Source organism: Sus scrofa, chromosome 17 (genome assembly GCF_054392235.1).
Source record: "Sus scrofa isolate SSC_HxYL_T2T_F1_AM1 chromosome 17, Sscrofa_HxYL_maternal_Yorkshire_Landrace_v2.0, whole genome shotgun sequence".
NCBI lineage: Eukaryota > Metazoa > Chordata > Mammalia > Artiodactyla > Suidae > Sus > Sus scrofa.
The window spans coordinates 25,257,519-25,274,464 of record NC_139399.1 but is presented as its reverse complement, the minus strand read 5'-3'; the positions used below and the strand labels follow the sequence as shown (position 1 = coordinate 25,274,464).

Below are 16,946 nucleotides of genomic sequence, written 5' to 3'. Positions count from 1 at the left end.
TCATTCTCTCACAAGTTGGAATTTTCCAGGGGCCTCATCACGTTTGATATCTCAATAGACTGATTGCAGAAGCCAATAAAAGGATCCAGATATCTTCTGTGATGCCAGAAATTAGGGGTTGGCAAAAATTAAGGTTTTTGTTTTTAATAAAACTGTGCTATTCTTAATAAACTTGTTTTGAAAAATATAATTTTTCATTTAAAAGATTTTGTTTTATATAAAATGAGTGTTATTACTTAAAAGTTAGTACATACTGTAGATGTCTCTAAGTCGGGACATTTCCTCTCTAATATGGCAAATAACTGTGATATAGCAAAAAAAACTGTGATTTTTTTTTCTTAGACATCATTTAGGGTCATAAAGCTGTTCAGGACCCTAAATGATTTTTAAGAGGATAAAGGGACTAGAGACCAAAAAGTTCGAGACAGCCACGATACTACGACCCAGAGTACATACCAGTGTGTGTGTTAAAAAATACAATGGAGGAGCAGATTTTAAGCAGGGTGGAGGTGATAGGGATGATTTTGTGGGGCTCCTACAAAAACGAGTCTTAGACCCAACTATCATCACCTTCATAATGTAGATGGAAGTGACAGCCATGTGGCTCCTTTGTGCAGACTTTTTACTTCACTCCTAATCTGAAGTGCCTTCAATGGTAGAGCGTATGGAAGGAGAGATTAAATCACCCGTCACAGGTTACACAGTGCTGACACTACATATGTCTTATTTCTGCTCAAGCTGCTGCATGGAGCTTATAAGATGCTCTGGCATTACTATGGGGGGAAAAAAATGGAAGTGTACTAGGTCAACAGAAATGAACTGTTGATATAAGAAATTATTTGTGTTTATTAGGTACTTTTCCCCCAACAGACTCAGAACATTTAAAATACATGAGCATACATAAAATCTCTGTGAATAACCTCACAGGTATACAGTTCCTTTCACCACATATTAGAAGAAGAAATGTTATTAGTTAATACACAGTAAACTATAAAGCAGAAACATTAAATACCTAAGATCTCCTCTCTGACAAGCAATCATTTAGGCATCATGGCAAATGCAAAATGGATAATCAATCTCTCTCTTTTTTTTTTAATGGCCTCACCTATGGCATATGTAAATTCCCAGGCCAGGGACTGAATCCTAGCTGAAGCTGTGGCAACACTGGATCGAACCCCCACCTCCCCAGCAACCCGACCCACTGTAGTTAGATTCCCTTTTTTTTTTTTTTTTTTTGGCTTTTTTTAGGGCCGCACCCAAGGCATACGGAAGTTCCCAGGCTAGAAGTCAAATCGGAGCTTGTAGCTGCCAGCCACAGCCACAGCAACACCAGATCCGAGCAGCATCTTCGACTTACACCACATCTCACGGTAATGCAGGATCCTTAACCCACTGAGCAAGGCCAGGGATCAAACCCACATCCTCAAGGATACTGGCTGGATTCTTAATCCACTGCACCACACCAAGAACTCCTCAATCTCTTGAACCACTGCATCTGAGACTTATGAAAGAATATCACATACTTTTTTCCTCTGTGTTAAAAATACGATTTCATAGCATCCTTTCATGCCACAGCAACAACCCTTCATTGTCTGCCTATACAGCCCGCTTGAAACCTATAAGCCTAGAAAACCTTTTCTAATAAGACTATCAAAGGTTTTCTACACACTTGTGAAGTGAAAATTAGTCAGTGAACTTGGATACTCAGGCCCCACAATCTCTACGGTGATCCAAGATTACAAAGTCACTCAAAATGCTACATCTATGTTTTTACAAAACTGCTCTCCCATGAGTCATCAAGCTCTCCTCTATCTTAGATCTATCTGAAGTAATACAGGGAAGTACATGCCCTAGCTTCTCCAACAGTTTCATCATAATTCTGCATAACCCATGCTACTACTCAATGGAGAAGCTTCCAGATAATGAGCAACTTAAAAAAGAAAAATGTCAACTATTACCTAATAAGAGGAAATGATGAGATTCATCTGGCTGAACAAGGGTAACGTCAGCTTCTGTAACAAATAGATGTAACAATACATAAAGCCCTCAACACAACAGAAGTTTATTTCTCTCTCTCCCTCTCTCATATGCTCTTTTTTTTTTTCATTATATCTTTCCCAGTATAGTTATTAGTGGGAAAGACTGCAAGTATTGACCATCAAAGATTTTCTCTTGGGGAACATGTGGTTTTCCTGGTTAGCGAACAGCCCTGCTTCATGCAACAATGGAGACCCAGGTGTCTTCGACCCTGTCTCCCCACCATCCACTACTGGCTTCATGTCATCTGCATCCAATCAGAAGAAGGAAGACAGAGCATGGGTTTTAGAAGTTGTGTCCCACATTTGACACACATGATGACACAGATGGTTACACAGCTGCTACGTGTGCCAAAGTGGCGAAGCAGCGCACATGAAGAACAGACAGTATGCTTAAACATAGTGTAAAACAATACGCCACAGTCTGCTTATTCTGGAAAACAAATAAAACAGGCCAATCAATCTAGCGTGTAGGAACCAGATATGGTGTAATTGTTCACAGGCAATGGTTTTGATTAGACCGTGAGTATGAGAAACAGATTATAAACAACAATCTCCTCAAAAAAAAGTCTTTCCGTTACTAAACCAAAGTGGGATGTTTATAATTCTGACATAAGAGTTCTTTCATTGAGGGACAGTGAAAGGGTTTCTCTCCACTACAGAATAATGGGATATCTCAATTGTGTTATGACTAATTTAAAGGAATACTGATGTCTTGTTCTATTGATGTTCTTTAATTATCCTATTGTTATTATTCCACTTAAAGGAGGATGTCAGTAGGAATAGACAAAGCTAGTCTGGGCTCCTTATGCACCTAAAAAAAGCTGATTTCCTTAGTATCTCTCTTGCTGTCAATAACTGACTCAATAGGTATAGGACTAGACCTACTACCAAAGCTGCTGGTCCTGGTCAGCATAGACCACGACCACCACATCCACAGCCATCAACGCTGCTTCAGGCACCAGCGATGGGTGGAATTCTAAGCCATCTTCTGCCTCTCTGATTCATCCCTCCAGAAGCGTAGACCCAAGTTTGGCAGACCTTAATTCCTGTGCTCCCTCTAGCTGGCAGAAGGCAGGAAGAAACAAAAGTAGGCATTTCTGCCTAGGAACTTAAGAGGAACAGGGCAGTCTCCCACACCCAGCTTCATACAATGATGGATTCCCCCAAATTCAGGAAAAGGACTCGGATGCTAGGCAGTCCCAATTGTGACAAATGTCTATTACGGATATGATAAAATGTTAAAAACATCAACATACAGACTCCTGCCACTTGTCATGAGATGTTATCAGAGGGAGGGAAGCCAGAAGAAGATTATGGGGCAAACAATTTTCTTTTCCACTCAAGCCCTAGGGAATTCATATCCATAAGATTCCCCAAGACTAGACAAAGCAAACCAGACTTTGTCTTCTCCATTCAGTACCAGGACCTCAAGGCAAAGCTACTAAAAGTGGTATGGAATAGTCCTAGCGATGCCAGCCCCTCCCAGCACTAAAAGAACTTTCTGAGATGCTGAAAATATTCTATGTGCTGGCCATATGCAGCCTCTAGCCACAAGTAACCACTGGGCACTGAAACTGTTGCTAGTGTGCATGATATACCCAATTTTTAATTTTATTAACTTAAATTTAGATTTAAATAACCACATGTGACTATTGGCTATTACAGTGGACAGTGCAGTTCTAGCCTTTTGGTGGTGTCTAGCCAATCGGATAAGAAAGCAGACTAGGAGTTCCTGCTGTGGTACAGTGAGCTAAGAATCTGACTGCAGCAGCTTGGGTCTGCAGAGGCACAGACTCAACCCCTGACCTGTGGGTTAAAGGATCAAGGCTGCTGTAGCTGCATGTTAGGTCACAGCTGTGGCTCAGATTCAGTCCCTGGCCTGGGAATTTTCATATGCTATGGATGAGGCCATTAGGAAGGAAGGAAGGAAGGAAGGAAGGCAGGCAGGCAGGCAGGCAGGCAGGCAGGCAGGCTATTTTAGTCTTTTAGAAGACTCCAATTGCTCCATTGACCCAGTAACAATCTAATATCTTTTTAAATATATATATATATGTGGGTATTTCTTTCCTATAACTATTTAAAGTCTGACTCTGTCTTGGCTGACTCAACTGTTCAATCTCAACTTGATTTAGATGCCTCCACCATGTTTTAGAGCAGCAGTTCTAAACTTCTCTGTTGATGAGGGCCCTTTTTTTTTTTTCTTTCAGTTTTTATGGCCCTTTTTTTTTTTTTCTTTTTTTCTTTCAGTTTTTATGGCCGCAACTGCAGCATATGGAAGTTCCCAGGCTAGGGGTCTAATCGGAGCCACAGCAATGCCAGATCTGAGCCGTGTGTGCAACCTACACCACAGCTCACCGCAAAGCCGGATCCTTAACCCACTGAGTGAGGCCAGGGAATCCGACTGATGGTTCCCAGTCGGATTCGTTTCCGCTGCGCCATGACGGAACTCCCCAGTTTTAAAGTCAAAAGGAGTTGCTCAACTCATTTTACAACAGTCAAATTTACAATAGTTTATAATGGTTGTGCTTTAACTCCTGGTAAGAACATCTATTCTAAGTAAAGAACTCCTCATAATTCAGGTCCCTTATATTCATGTATATTTCATCATAACAACAGCAACTATATAGGATTTCCAAAGAGTCATACACATAAATGTGGGAGACGTTACTTATTCAACATGTGAACAACCCTTAATGTTACCATGGATTCCAGGACCTCTTACATATCCCACCACTTCCTGGACTCTGTGACCCACACAGGTCAGAAGCCCCTTCTAAAGACCCTGTCCCCAGGTGTGCTGCAGATATGTGAAAATACATGGCACAGATGTGGGTCCTCACTCACAAGAGGGGCTTTGGGTTGGTATTAGAGAAATGAGAAAATGCAATTTTCCTAATGCTTGGGAGCCAAATTTTTTCAATGTATGTCTGGTAGCAGATGTATAGTATAAATTATTTATGCTGCAATGAAGCCTAATTATCATTCTAGCTGCGAAGAAGATCAAGGTCTAACAATTTGGATTTCCTAAAAGAGTATTTTTATAAATCAACATTTATATGCTGTTCATCAGCCCTCCGCCTGTGATTAACTCACGTTGCTCTGTGTCATCTCTGAAGCCAAAATCTGAAGAAATAATTTCAAGGAAAAAAAAGGTAAAGCAAACATTTGGTTCATAATTTTGCAGTCATTTCGCTGTAAGTAATCTGCACACAGCAGATCTGTGAAGTCCATTTCTGCAGCAAAGTAGCTGCAATCTCTTCGTTTAATGTCTCTATTTACAAATATACCCTTGCAGTTTTTATTTCCAAATGCTGAACGTACACTGTTGTTTCAACTCACCTTATAGTAGGACAGATATTTCATCTCAGCGTTATCTCCTCTATTTCCAATTTAGAGATAAGGAAGCATGTTTGTTCTTTACCTCAGATTTCCAATGATCTAGTCCATGTCATAATTCTCCCTTTTCGCTCCCTAGTGGTAGGTGATGTTTTGTAAGTGATAAACAGGTAAGGAACTTTGGGAGTTCTGGCAAAGAGGAGAACTGAGCCATCCCCAGGCTGGGGATGGCCACAAGCTGGACAAGGTCATGGAAAGTTGGAGGTGAAAAGTCACTTTTGTGAAGCTGACAGAAGAATGAAGACACGCCCCATCAGATTCACAAATCTGTGATTATAAAATGGAGAAGAATGTTTCCATACCATATCTTCTCTGGCCCGAAATGACCTAGGAATGAAAATCCTACAATCTGAGCAGAGACTGTTGGAACACAGTGAAGGATAGTGGCCCAAGGTCAGATTTGACTGCGGTGATCTTGGACCATCCCCAAATCTCAGAAGCGATTCTACAGTTGTGTCTCGAACTTTCCCAGCACCTTTAGGGACCTCTGGCCATGCCACTCTCATCAGAATCAATATCCTCAAGCATACCTTTCAGAACACCAGCAGATTTGGTACACGCTACAGAGTAAACGTTAGGAAAACAAAGCTAGGAGCTCCGTCCATGAAATGGAGAAACCTATTGGAGACTCTGTATAGATTGCAAAAAGTCTCCAATAAACCTAGAATGTCCATGACTTTGTTATAGCTGATAAAGTGACAAGCAAACCACAATCCACACACTGGGGAAAAAAAAAAAAAACTCACAGAAAAAAATGGAAGCTGTGACAACTTTGGCCACAGACCATCCTATACTTCCAAATTCTAGGCTTCCCAGAATGACGCCACCCACAGAAAAAAAAAAGGAACATATTTCATCTCGATAGGCTGAAATTAGTCTAGTTCAATAAAAAAAAAATCTACCTACTGAGAGACATTCACTTATTACACATCTCACGCATTGACTGCTGTAGACAAATACTTGCTCAAAACAGTTGTTCTTTAAAAAGCTTGGAAAACACAATACTTAACTTAGAAAGATGAATCGGAGGTTTTAATTCAACTCACAATGGCATGCACTGCATAAAAATGGCTTCTCAATTTAATAGTTTGAGTTGCAATGTAGTCAAGATAACAAAATGTTTTAAAAAGTCATAATAAGTTAACTTTTAAAAGCACATACACGTACCTTAAGAAAGATCACATTTCAAGATCCTGTATCATAGAGAAACCATCTTTTTTCTGTGGGAAAAAAGAAGAAAGACTATCCACTAATCACAGAAAGTAGCAAAGGTAAACTTTTAAGACGTTATAATTTCCTCATGTTAGGGCATCATTTACAGTATTAGGCAACTGTGAATATATCATCTTATAATATTTCTCTTTTTCTTTTGTATTTTGTCTTTTTTAGGGCTGCACCTGTGGCATATGGAGGTTCCCGGGCTAGGGGTCGAATCGGAGCTACAGCTGCTGGCCTACACCACAGCCACAGCAATGCAGGATCCCAGCCGCGCCTGTGACCTACACCACAGCTCACAGCAACGCCAGATCCTTAACCCACTGAGTGAGGCCAGGGATCAAACCCGAAACCTCATGTTTACTAGTCGGGTTCATTAATCACTGAGCCACAACAGGAACTCCAAAATATTTCTTAATTTCTATCTAAAGTTAATTCTTTAAATATTTTGGTTTCAAAGATGTGAGTCCTAAGGAGCAAATGGGACAAAATAAATGGGACTTTTTCAAACTTAGAATTAAAACATTCACTCCATATCTATCCCAATGTCATATCCTCAAGCACTGTGTTTAATTCCATAAGGCATTTGTATAAATTAAGAAACGAATGTATAAAACTTCACTCCTGTTTCTATTTTCCCAGTGGGAGAAGGAGGTGAATACTTTCTAATAGCCAGTGCAGGTTATATACTGTAACAGAATTAAAAGCTATCTCCTTCTGTTAATTTTTTTAAAAAATCTAAACCAGTAAGCCATTTAAGGGCACTATTTTTCTTAGCTGAAACTATTGGATCAAGAAAAATATGTTAAGGAAAGCAAATCAAAATAAGATCCCTCTGATTTGATTTCACATTTATTATTTTCAATAGTTGACATAAAAACCTATTAGTCGCTAGTAAACACTAAATTTTTCTTTTTTCTTTATTTTTTTTTTTTTGTCTTTTAGGGCCACACCTGCAGCATATTCAACCCCAGACTGGGGGTTGAATCAGAGCTACAGCTGCCCCTCTACACCACTGCCACAGCAACACAGGATCTGAGCTGTGTCTGTGACCTACACCACAGCTCACGGCAACACCACATCCTTCACCCTCTGAGTGAAGCCAGGGATCGAACCCACATCCTCATGGATACTTGCTGGATTTGTTACCACTGAGCCACGATGGGAACTCCAACACTAAATTTTCTACTCAAAATTACTTATTGGGGTACAGCAAATTATTCTAATATCTCGACTCAAGCCCAATTAAGGAAGTAAATGGTTTAATTTAATACAAGTTAATCATTTTGTATTAAACCACCACTATCAACTATTTCCACCAAATCTAAGTAGAACAGCTAATGGAATAATTATAAAAATATAATTCTGACTCGGACCCTGATATGTTAGGTTCTATGTAAAAAATAACAACTTCCAATGAGGATGATGAGCAGATTCAGAAACAATGACAATTTCTGAATCAAAAGAGCTTCAAGGATTTGAAATGACTAGCAAGGGAGAAATCTGAGATCAGAGCCAGAGGGACTCACTCACTTACCCACACATCCAATGGCAACTCCTAGGTTAGCTTGTGCTTATTTCAGCTGCCACCTCCTTTTCAGACAATCAAAATCCTTTCTAAATTTTAAATAAGAAATTCTCCCAACAACATCATACAGAAAGATCCTGCAACCACACCCATGGCTGAGTACTACCCTTCTTGGTTACATCTGTTCCAGAACCTCTTCTTCTTTTTTTTTTTTAGTTTGTAGGGCCGCACCCTTAGTTCCCAGGCTTGAGGTCGAATTGGAGCTGCAGCTGCTGGCCTATACCACAGCCACAGCGATTCAGGATCCAAGGTATCCGAGCCACGTCTGCAATCTACACCACAGCTCTTGACAACTCCAGATCCTTAACCCAGTGAACAAGGTCACGGATCGAACCTGCATCCTCATGGATACTAGTCAGGTTCCCTACCACTGAGCCGCAACGAGAACTCCCAAAACCTCTTCATTTTAAAGCAACACCAATTACCCAGATGGACTCCCCATCAAGGAGTACCTGGGGCCTTTTTTTCTTCCTCCCTTTTTGGAAGGTGTGGCATAGGAAGTACCTGGGCCAGGGATCGAATCTGAGGTGCATCTGTGACTTACACCACAGGCTGGAGCCTTAACCTACCACACCAGCCTGGGGATCAAACCGGCAAAGACACAGAGACTAGCGGCCGGATCATTAACCCAATGCACCACAGCAGGAAATCCCATCTGGGACCTTTTCTATCCTACTTTGTCCACTTCATTGTCAGCAGCATTACCCACTCGCTGCCAACAGAGTACTAAGTGTCATAGCCGCCCACTCTATCGTCTGAAATTGTGGGCACAGCTAAGTCCTGCTAACTAGCAACATAAAGCCAACAGAGATTGATGACTGATTCAGAAAGAAGGCTCAACTTGATCTAGAAACATGGGTCAAGTGAAGCAAACCCTCATCTCTGACTCAGTAACAACTAGGATGGGGCTCCTCACAGAGCTTTGATTTATAATTGGCTGTCCAGGAATAATATGAGATCGCAGGTTTGCCACCAAACTAGCTAGCTGGGGTTCTAGAAAGGGAGGTAAGAGATGAAACAAAGCGTCCATGATGAATATCTGAAGGTTCGCTGTGGTATTTGATCTACTCTTACGTTATATTTAAATTTTTCCATGAAAAAAGGTTAAAAAATAACCATCTGACAAAAATTAGGTGTGAAAATATAAGAAAGAGAGGACTAAATCGTAAATATCATGTCCTTCCTGTTTTCAAAAACCCTTCACCAAAAATGGAAAATCTAGGGAAATAAACAAAAATAAATAAATAAATAATTAATTAATTAAATATCACACTAAGAAAATTTAAGAGCCTGTAGTTAGTTTTATAAGTGAAATAATCATGGCCTTGAAGCTTCCTTTCAATATTTTAAAAGCCGAATAAGAAGCATATATTTAACTGCAATAAAGCTTTTTTTTTAAATTGGAAGTATCTCTGATTTGAGTTAAGTGATTTCAACACAGAAACTCTGGTTATTTCATGCTTGTCAGAAACTGTTGGTAGTTAAAGGTGCCTTTGATTAATATAAGTAGGAAAATGGACGGCTTCTAACGCATACCATTGTGATGTTTCATGAACCAAAATGTTCCTCAACAAGAGATCTGAGAGTGCATCATTTAAAAAAAAAAAAAAAGAGAGAGATCCTTTACTGGTGCAAGCTTTGGGACCACAGATATAAACTATCAGATCTCCAACCCAATTTCACAGGGAGTCAGCCAAAATATGGGTACTCTGCAGATTAAAAGCACTAACTTGGCCAGATTTGGAAGAGGCTGGAAAGGGTCAGATGAGGCCAGATCCAGTGTCCAGAGCAAGCAGGTAAAGTCACAGGCCACATAAAGTCATCCTCAGGGCGTTGGAATTTGACTCACGGACTTTGCCAGACACCACTACTGGAAATCTGACTCTACACATAAAGTAAAAAGCAAGATTTGTTATCATGGTTTGGGGGAAGACTACATGCCAACTGTGCCAAGTCTGCTTCAAAGATGAACCAGGGTAAGGACAAACTCTGCCTCCCTCTGACCAGAACATGCACAAGTCCTCCCAATGCTGAAACCTAATAGGAAATTGGAGGATTAAAAAAAAAAAGAAAGAAAAAAAAAGTGGTTGATGGTTTTCAATTTTCTTTTTCAAGTTTTCCTGGCCTAAAACAACCAGCTTCCTTTCCAATAAAAAACAACGCCAAATTCTGAAAAGGAAATTTGTCTGACTTAGTGGATAAGCACATAAAAGCTGGAAGAGGGAGTTTTATGGGAAAACCAGAGCAACCCAGCCGTACAAGGCAGGCCTCCACGTTTATGGGTGAAAGGACTGAGGATCAGAGCAGGGAGTGTGTGGATAATAATTATGAAAGACTTGCATGATGGAGGTCAGCTAAACAAATCTTGGTTTTTTACATTCTGAAAATCTCAGTTCCAGCCACTTATTCCAGGAGCTGAGAGACACTTCCATTAGCTTACATGGACACTCACATAGTTTTCATTCAAGCAGCCATAATTTGAGGTCAAGTTTTATTACATTGGGAATAGTATATTTTAAGGTCTTATGCATTTAAGAAATGTTTGCCAAATACAAGCAGTAAAAAGGTGGCAACTAATACTTCCCACATTGTGAAATCTAAGCCAAAGGTCATTAGAAATGACAAAAAAAAAAAAAAAAATGAGTTCTGTTGTGGTGCAACAGAAACGAATCTGACTAGTATCCATGAGGATGCAGGTTCAATCCCTGGCCTCGCACAGTGGGTTAAGGATCTGTGTTGCCAGGAGCTGTGGTGTAGGTCAAAAACACAGCTCGGATCCCGAGTTGCTGTGGCTGTGGTGTAGGCCGACAGCTGCAGCTCTGATTCAACCCCTAGCCTCGGAACTTCCATATGCCTCGGGTGTGGCCCTAAAAATAAAGCAAAAAAAAAAAGTGACAAAAATAAAATCCCCAGGTAAGGCAGTTATGGCTATTTGTCTAACCAACATTCACAACCTTGATTTTCTTCTGGGGGACAATACGTCAGGCTAAGATGGTCTGTTCCCCAGATTTGCTTGCACTAAGGGTAGCCATGTGACACAAATTTGACCAAGAAGATGTAAGAAAGAAGGCTCTGAGAAAGTCTGCAATCAAGATAGGAACATATTCCCTTCCTCTTTCCTGGGAATAGCTTCTGGAAGGAGGAGAGCCATCTTATCACCATGGAGACAAAAGTCAGACAACAAAGGATGAAAGTCAAAAAGAGCCTGGTTCTCAGTGGCAGAGCTGAGATGCTGCACCTCCCAAAATGTTTGGATTCCTAAACTCGCACTTCATGTCAGGTGTGACTTCTGTGAGCTTAAACTGCTGTAATTCACAGGCAGAGATATCCACAGGCAAAAATACTCCAACAAATACCAGATATAATTTATCCTCCCCTCTGTGTCCTCAGAAGCTGCTTCTCTTTCCACTGACTGTGATGCTCCACATAACTGTCCAATAACAGGGTTATGTAATCAGCACTGACCTCATCGCCAGTTCCCACTTGTCAAGAGGATTCCTCACACTAAAAGGCCAACAAGCTTAAGAGCAAGCAGCCATCAGAAAAATCATCAGAAACAACAGGCCACGTCATCCTAACAAGCCACATAGGGCCCTCCTCTGGACCACGACACTCTCAGGTTAGGGATACAAAAGGGAATGATGACCAAAAAGAGAGCAGTACTACATCAATGATCAAGAAATGGAGGCTCTAACCCAAGAGAGCCTTCAAAACCTGTTTTGTCTTGGAGTTCCTGTCGTAGCTCATCGGTAACGAATCCGACTAGTACCCATGAGGATTCGGGTTCCATCCCATGCCTCAATCAGCGTGTTAAGGATCCAATGTTGCTGTGAGCTGTGGTACAGGTCACAGACTCGGCTCAGATCCTGCATTGCTGTGGCTGTGGCTGTGGTGTAGGCCTGCAGCTAGAGTTCTGATTCGACCCCTAGCCCTGGAACCTTTGTATGCCACGGGCCAGGCACCTGTATGTCTCAAGAAAGAAGGAAAGGGGATATTTAGAGGTCTGGCTAAATTAAACATCAGAAATGAAACATCTCTGAAAAACACCAAACAAGACCAAGAGAGCACCTCTTAAGGGCTTGAGAGTTTTCCCGGTTCAGAGGTCCCTTTTCTATGCTTCTCCAGGGCCTCAGCAATGCACATCCTGTGGAACTCAAAATTCTACAGTCATTTCTCTCTTAATTGTTGATTTCTCTTGATAGAACACCTAGCATTCAGGAAAGCTAGCATGCAACAAGAACTGACAAATGCTGAATGAAGAAATCGGCAAAACAACACACAGATTCCTTTTCCAAAAGACTTTATGAAAAGCATGCAATCCCAAAAAATAAAATCTGGGATCATGATTTTTCTAGAAATATGAGTTGTTCAATTGACCCAACATGACATATTTAATTCAAATGTCTACAGAAAGAAAGAAAAAGGACTACACTTAGGAAGTAGCTATTTTAGGCAACTGATGTGTTAGGGACTATATATCCAGTATTTCATTAATTTCCCAAGCCCCACCCCCAGTTAGAACCAGGGTCTCCTCCCTACATTTTTTTTCTTTTAGGGCTACACCTGTGGCATATGGAAGTTCCCAGGCTAGGGGTTGAATAGGAACTGCAGCTGCCAGCCTATGCCACAGCCACAGCAACAGGGGATCCAAGCCACATCTACAACCCACACCACAGCTCACAGCAACCCTGGACCCTTAACCCACTGAGCAAGGCCAGGGATCGAACCCATGTCCTCAAGGATACCAGTCAGGTTTATTATCACTGAACTACAACGGGAACTTCAGGTCTCCCCTTTTAGATGAGGACAAGTTTAGAGGGAGCTAGAGAGCTCACCTGAGGTCACATACCCCCTAAAAGGCAGAGGTGATATTCAAACCCAGAAATGTCCAGTCTTGCTTTCCTGCTATATTATGCTGCTTCCTCATCTTGGTCTTTACTAAGATGTTATTTATAAACTGTACACATTAGCTGATATAACATTCACGAGAACCTTTAGTTTATGGCCTCAAAATTGTATATCCAGGGTAAGGGTCTACTGCAACCTCAAGCACAATTACTGTTTGTCCATGTCAGAAACCAGCCATGGTTGGTATGACATAGGCAGTGACCTTCTCTAGCTCACCTGATAGCTGTAAGGAACTACAAAGGTTCTGCACATCTACAGCACATTTGGTTGTTGTTGTTGTTGTTGTTGTTGTTTTTAAGCCTCCAGGTACTTATAGAACCTAGAAATGATGCAAAATAAACCTATGAGAGTATGGCTTCACCTTCTCTCTGAAACCAAGATCCACCTCCAACACTACCCCCACTCATGTATAGTAAACACATGCACATACAGCTTACACATGTGTGCAAGAATATGTGGCACCAAGACCTTGCAGATGTTGGTAGGTAGGCTTACAATATAATCCACTGCTTCTATGCACACAAGATATCAGATCTACTGAAGCAGTTTAAAATATTGGACTGGTGGAGTTCCTGCTGTGGTGCAGTTCCTGCTGTGGTGCAAAAGGATCTGGCATTGCCACAGCTGTGGTACAGGTCACAGCTGCTGCTCAGATTCATTCTCCTGCCCAGGAACTTCCACATGTCACACGTGCAGCCAAAAAAACAATAATAAAATAAAATAATGGCCTAATTTGAACCAAAAGGGGAAAAAATCCACTGTCAAAAGGAAAAAAAAATGGATGCATTTTGCAATAGACTCCTGACACTTTTCATGGAATAAATAATGGACTCCTAACACTTTTCATGGAATCATCTTTGAGGCTGATGAAAATTTAGTAGAAATATTTATCTAGTAAACATCTTAATGAAATAAACTGTGATGACTCCAAAGAACCTATTTAACAACTTCATAAATTCTCGTGGAGAAGAAACAGAATCACCACCCCCGAAACATTTGGCAATTATTTTTTCACAATATGTGCACCGTCTGTGATGAACATGCATAGATGGAAAAGTTAACTGCAGTGTATTAGCCTAATCACGAGCCTCTTTGCTCTGCCATTTCAGGTTAACCTTTCCAGCACTTTTTAAACAATACAGAGTATTTAACAAGTCACTATTTCTATCACGACATCTATCTAATATCCATTTAAAAAAAAAAAAAAACCTGAAAAAAGTGTTAGAAGATAAACTTACTTCAGGATAGTTCTTCTGTGACAAAACATTTTCCACTTTTTCCTTCCCTTTTTATTAGTTATCTATTACTTTCTTTTTTTTTCTTTTTTTTTCCTTTTTACAGCTGCACCTGCAGCATATGGAAGTTTCCAGGGCCAGGATTCAAATCAGAGCTGCAGCTGAGTCCTATAGCTACAGTGATGGAACATGGATCAGCTTGTGGCAACAGCAGATCTTTAACCACTGACCAAGGCCAGAGATTGAACCCCCATCCTCAGGGACACTATGTCAGGTTCTTAACCTGCTGAGCCATAACAGAAACTCCAAGTTATCTATTATTTTCAATGTTCTATATACAGATCCCTGTGGGGAAAAATCATGACTTAGTATAAGGATGTAGGGTCTCTTTATAGATAGTGGATGGATTACCTTTTTTTTTGCTCATGCCTATGACATGAAGTTCCAGAGCCAGGGATAGAACCTGCATCACATCAGTGGCCTGAGCCACTGCAGTAACAACACCTGATCCTTAACCTGGTGGGCCACAAAAGATCTCTTGAATGGATTATCTTTAAGAAGACACACATTCTTTTTTTCTTTTTAGAGCTGTACCCATGGTATATGGAAGTTCCCAGGCTAGAGGCTGAAACAGAGCTGCAGCTGCCAGCCTACACCACAGCCATAGCAATGCCAGATCTGAGCCACATCTTCGACCTTTGCCACAGCTTGCAGCAATGCTGGATCATCAACCCACTCAGCGAGGCCAGGGATGGAACCCATATCTTTATGGATACTAATCTGGTTCTTAACCCACTCAGCCACAATGGGAAATCCCAAACATACTCTTTTTTAAGCTAACCCATTACAATACTTTTCCATGATATAGAAAAAAAGTCTATTCTCAATTAAATATCACTATTGCACACACAGTTTTTTCTCCTCAAGGATTATTTGTCAAAGTGTTCAATCCTCACCAAAGGCTAAACATTTTAAAAGACAGGCTTTATTAAGAATGGGATGAAGATACTCTTACAAAGACAGTATCTGATAATACTTAAAGTAGACCTCTGTATACAACTTCTTGTTAATCTCTTGCCCAAAACTCTAAGCTTTCTAGCAAATTAGGACTCCTTCATGAATGCTTACCTTGCTCAAAGTACACTCAGAAAAATAGGCCAAAATCATTCATATTCCTCCTTGTATTTGACCCCACAATCAGATAGACACTGCCCCATTTACAGGGGAAAAAATAAAAATCAAGGTCCACATTAAATTAACCACCATAGTAAGTTCTACAGCTAGAACAAAAAACAGGCTTAAATGTTAAAACATCTTTTTTTCTTTTCTTTTTCTTTTTCTTTTTTTGGGCCCCCATGGCATTTGGAGGTTCCCAAGCTAGGGGTTGAATCGGAGCTGTAGCCACCAGCCTACACCACAGCCACAGCAACGCTTGATCCTTAACCCACAAGCGAGGACAGGATCAAACCCACAACCTCATGGGTCATTTCTGCTGTGCCACAGGGGAACTCCTAAAATATCTTTTTTCTTAGGCATCAGTTCTCTTTCCTTATTTCTTTTTCTGCATCTTAAAGTAATTCATAACAACTAAGGCTCAAAAATTTAGACAAAAATCTACAACAAAGTTTGAGAAGTTCTCTTTATCAGATTTCTGATGATACTGGCCACAATACTGGTGCACACCCTACATATAAAGCCTAGCCATGAAAGAGAATTCTTATTAGTCTTTAACAGAAAAATAAGCAAGATGATTAAATATAGATCAAAGAAAGTTCTGCCATGAAAAGGCCAATTTTTTATAACTCATGGAAAAAAAAGTATCAATAAACAAAAAGCAATCTGGTGTTTCTCATTCTGGCCTATAATAGTTAGCTGTTCATGATCAGATTAAGAGCAAGCTCTTTTGATGCCTTTTTTGTGCTTCTTGGTTATTCTCCAATATTTTTAGCATGATCATGTATTATTTTTATAAGCTCCAAAGTTATTTTTTTAAATCTTAGATCCTACTAAGATATATTCTCCTTTTTAGCCACAGAAATCACTACTGTTAGATAAAAGATGCATATCAATATATTTGGAAAACATTAATAATTAAATTTATACCTTTAAAATGACTTCTTATATTGGCACCTATGGATTCTAGCACAAAGATGTATTAAATGCTTTTTTTGGGGGTGGCACCCCCTCGGCACGTGGAAGTTCCCAGAGCCAGGGATCGAACCGGAACCACAGCAGCAACCTGAGCCACTGCAGGGACGATGCCAGATCCTTAACCTGCTATGCCACAAAGGAACTCCGGTATTAAATGTTTTGAGATGATTTTCTGGAGTTCCCGTCATGGCCCAGTGGTTAACAAACCTGACTAGCAGCCATGAGGACACGGGTTCGATTCCTGGCCTTGCTCAGTGGGTTAAGGATTTGGTGTTGCCGCAAGGTGTAGTGTAGGTTGCAGATGTGGCTCAGATCCCATGTTGCTGTGGCTCTGGCGTAGGCCGGCAGCTACAGCTCCAATTCAACCCCTAGCCTGTGAACCTCCGTATGCTGCAGTTGCGGCCCCAAAAAGAC

At 40.6% G+C, this 16,946-nt stretch overlaps 1 protein-coding gene across 34 annotated transcripts in view; it reads right to left on the bottom strand.

The window, feature by feature from the left end:
- The window catches only part of PLCB4 (phospholipase C beta 4), a 487,242-nt gene that overhangs the window by 446,092 nt on the left and 24,204 nt on the right, over positions 1–16,946 (bottom strand). For 11 of the 34 annotated variants that reach the window (XM_085003049.1, XM_085003059.1, XM_085003076.1 and 8 more), the window contains exon 2: positions 6,603–6,655. The exons of 18 other annotated variants lie outside the window; for them this stretch is intronic. The gene's annotated coding sequence lies outside the window, so the exon portion shown is untranslated. Of the gene's footprint in view, positions 1–6,602; positions 6,656–13,362; positions 13,466–16,946 lie in introns of all 34 variants that reach the window. 5 more of the 34 variants (XM_085003051.1, XM_085003063.1, XM_085003052.1 and 2 more) reach the window with 1 other exon arrangement.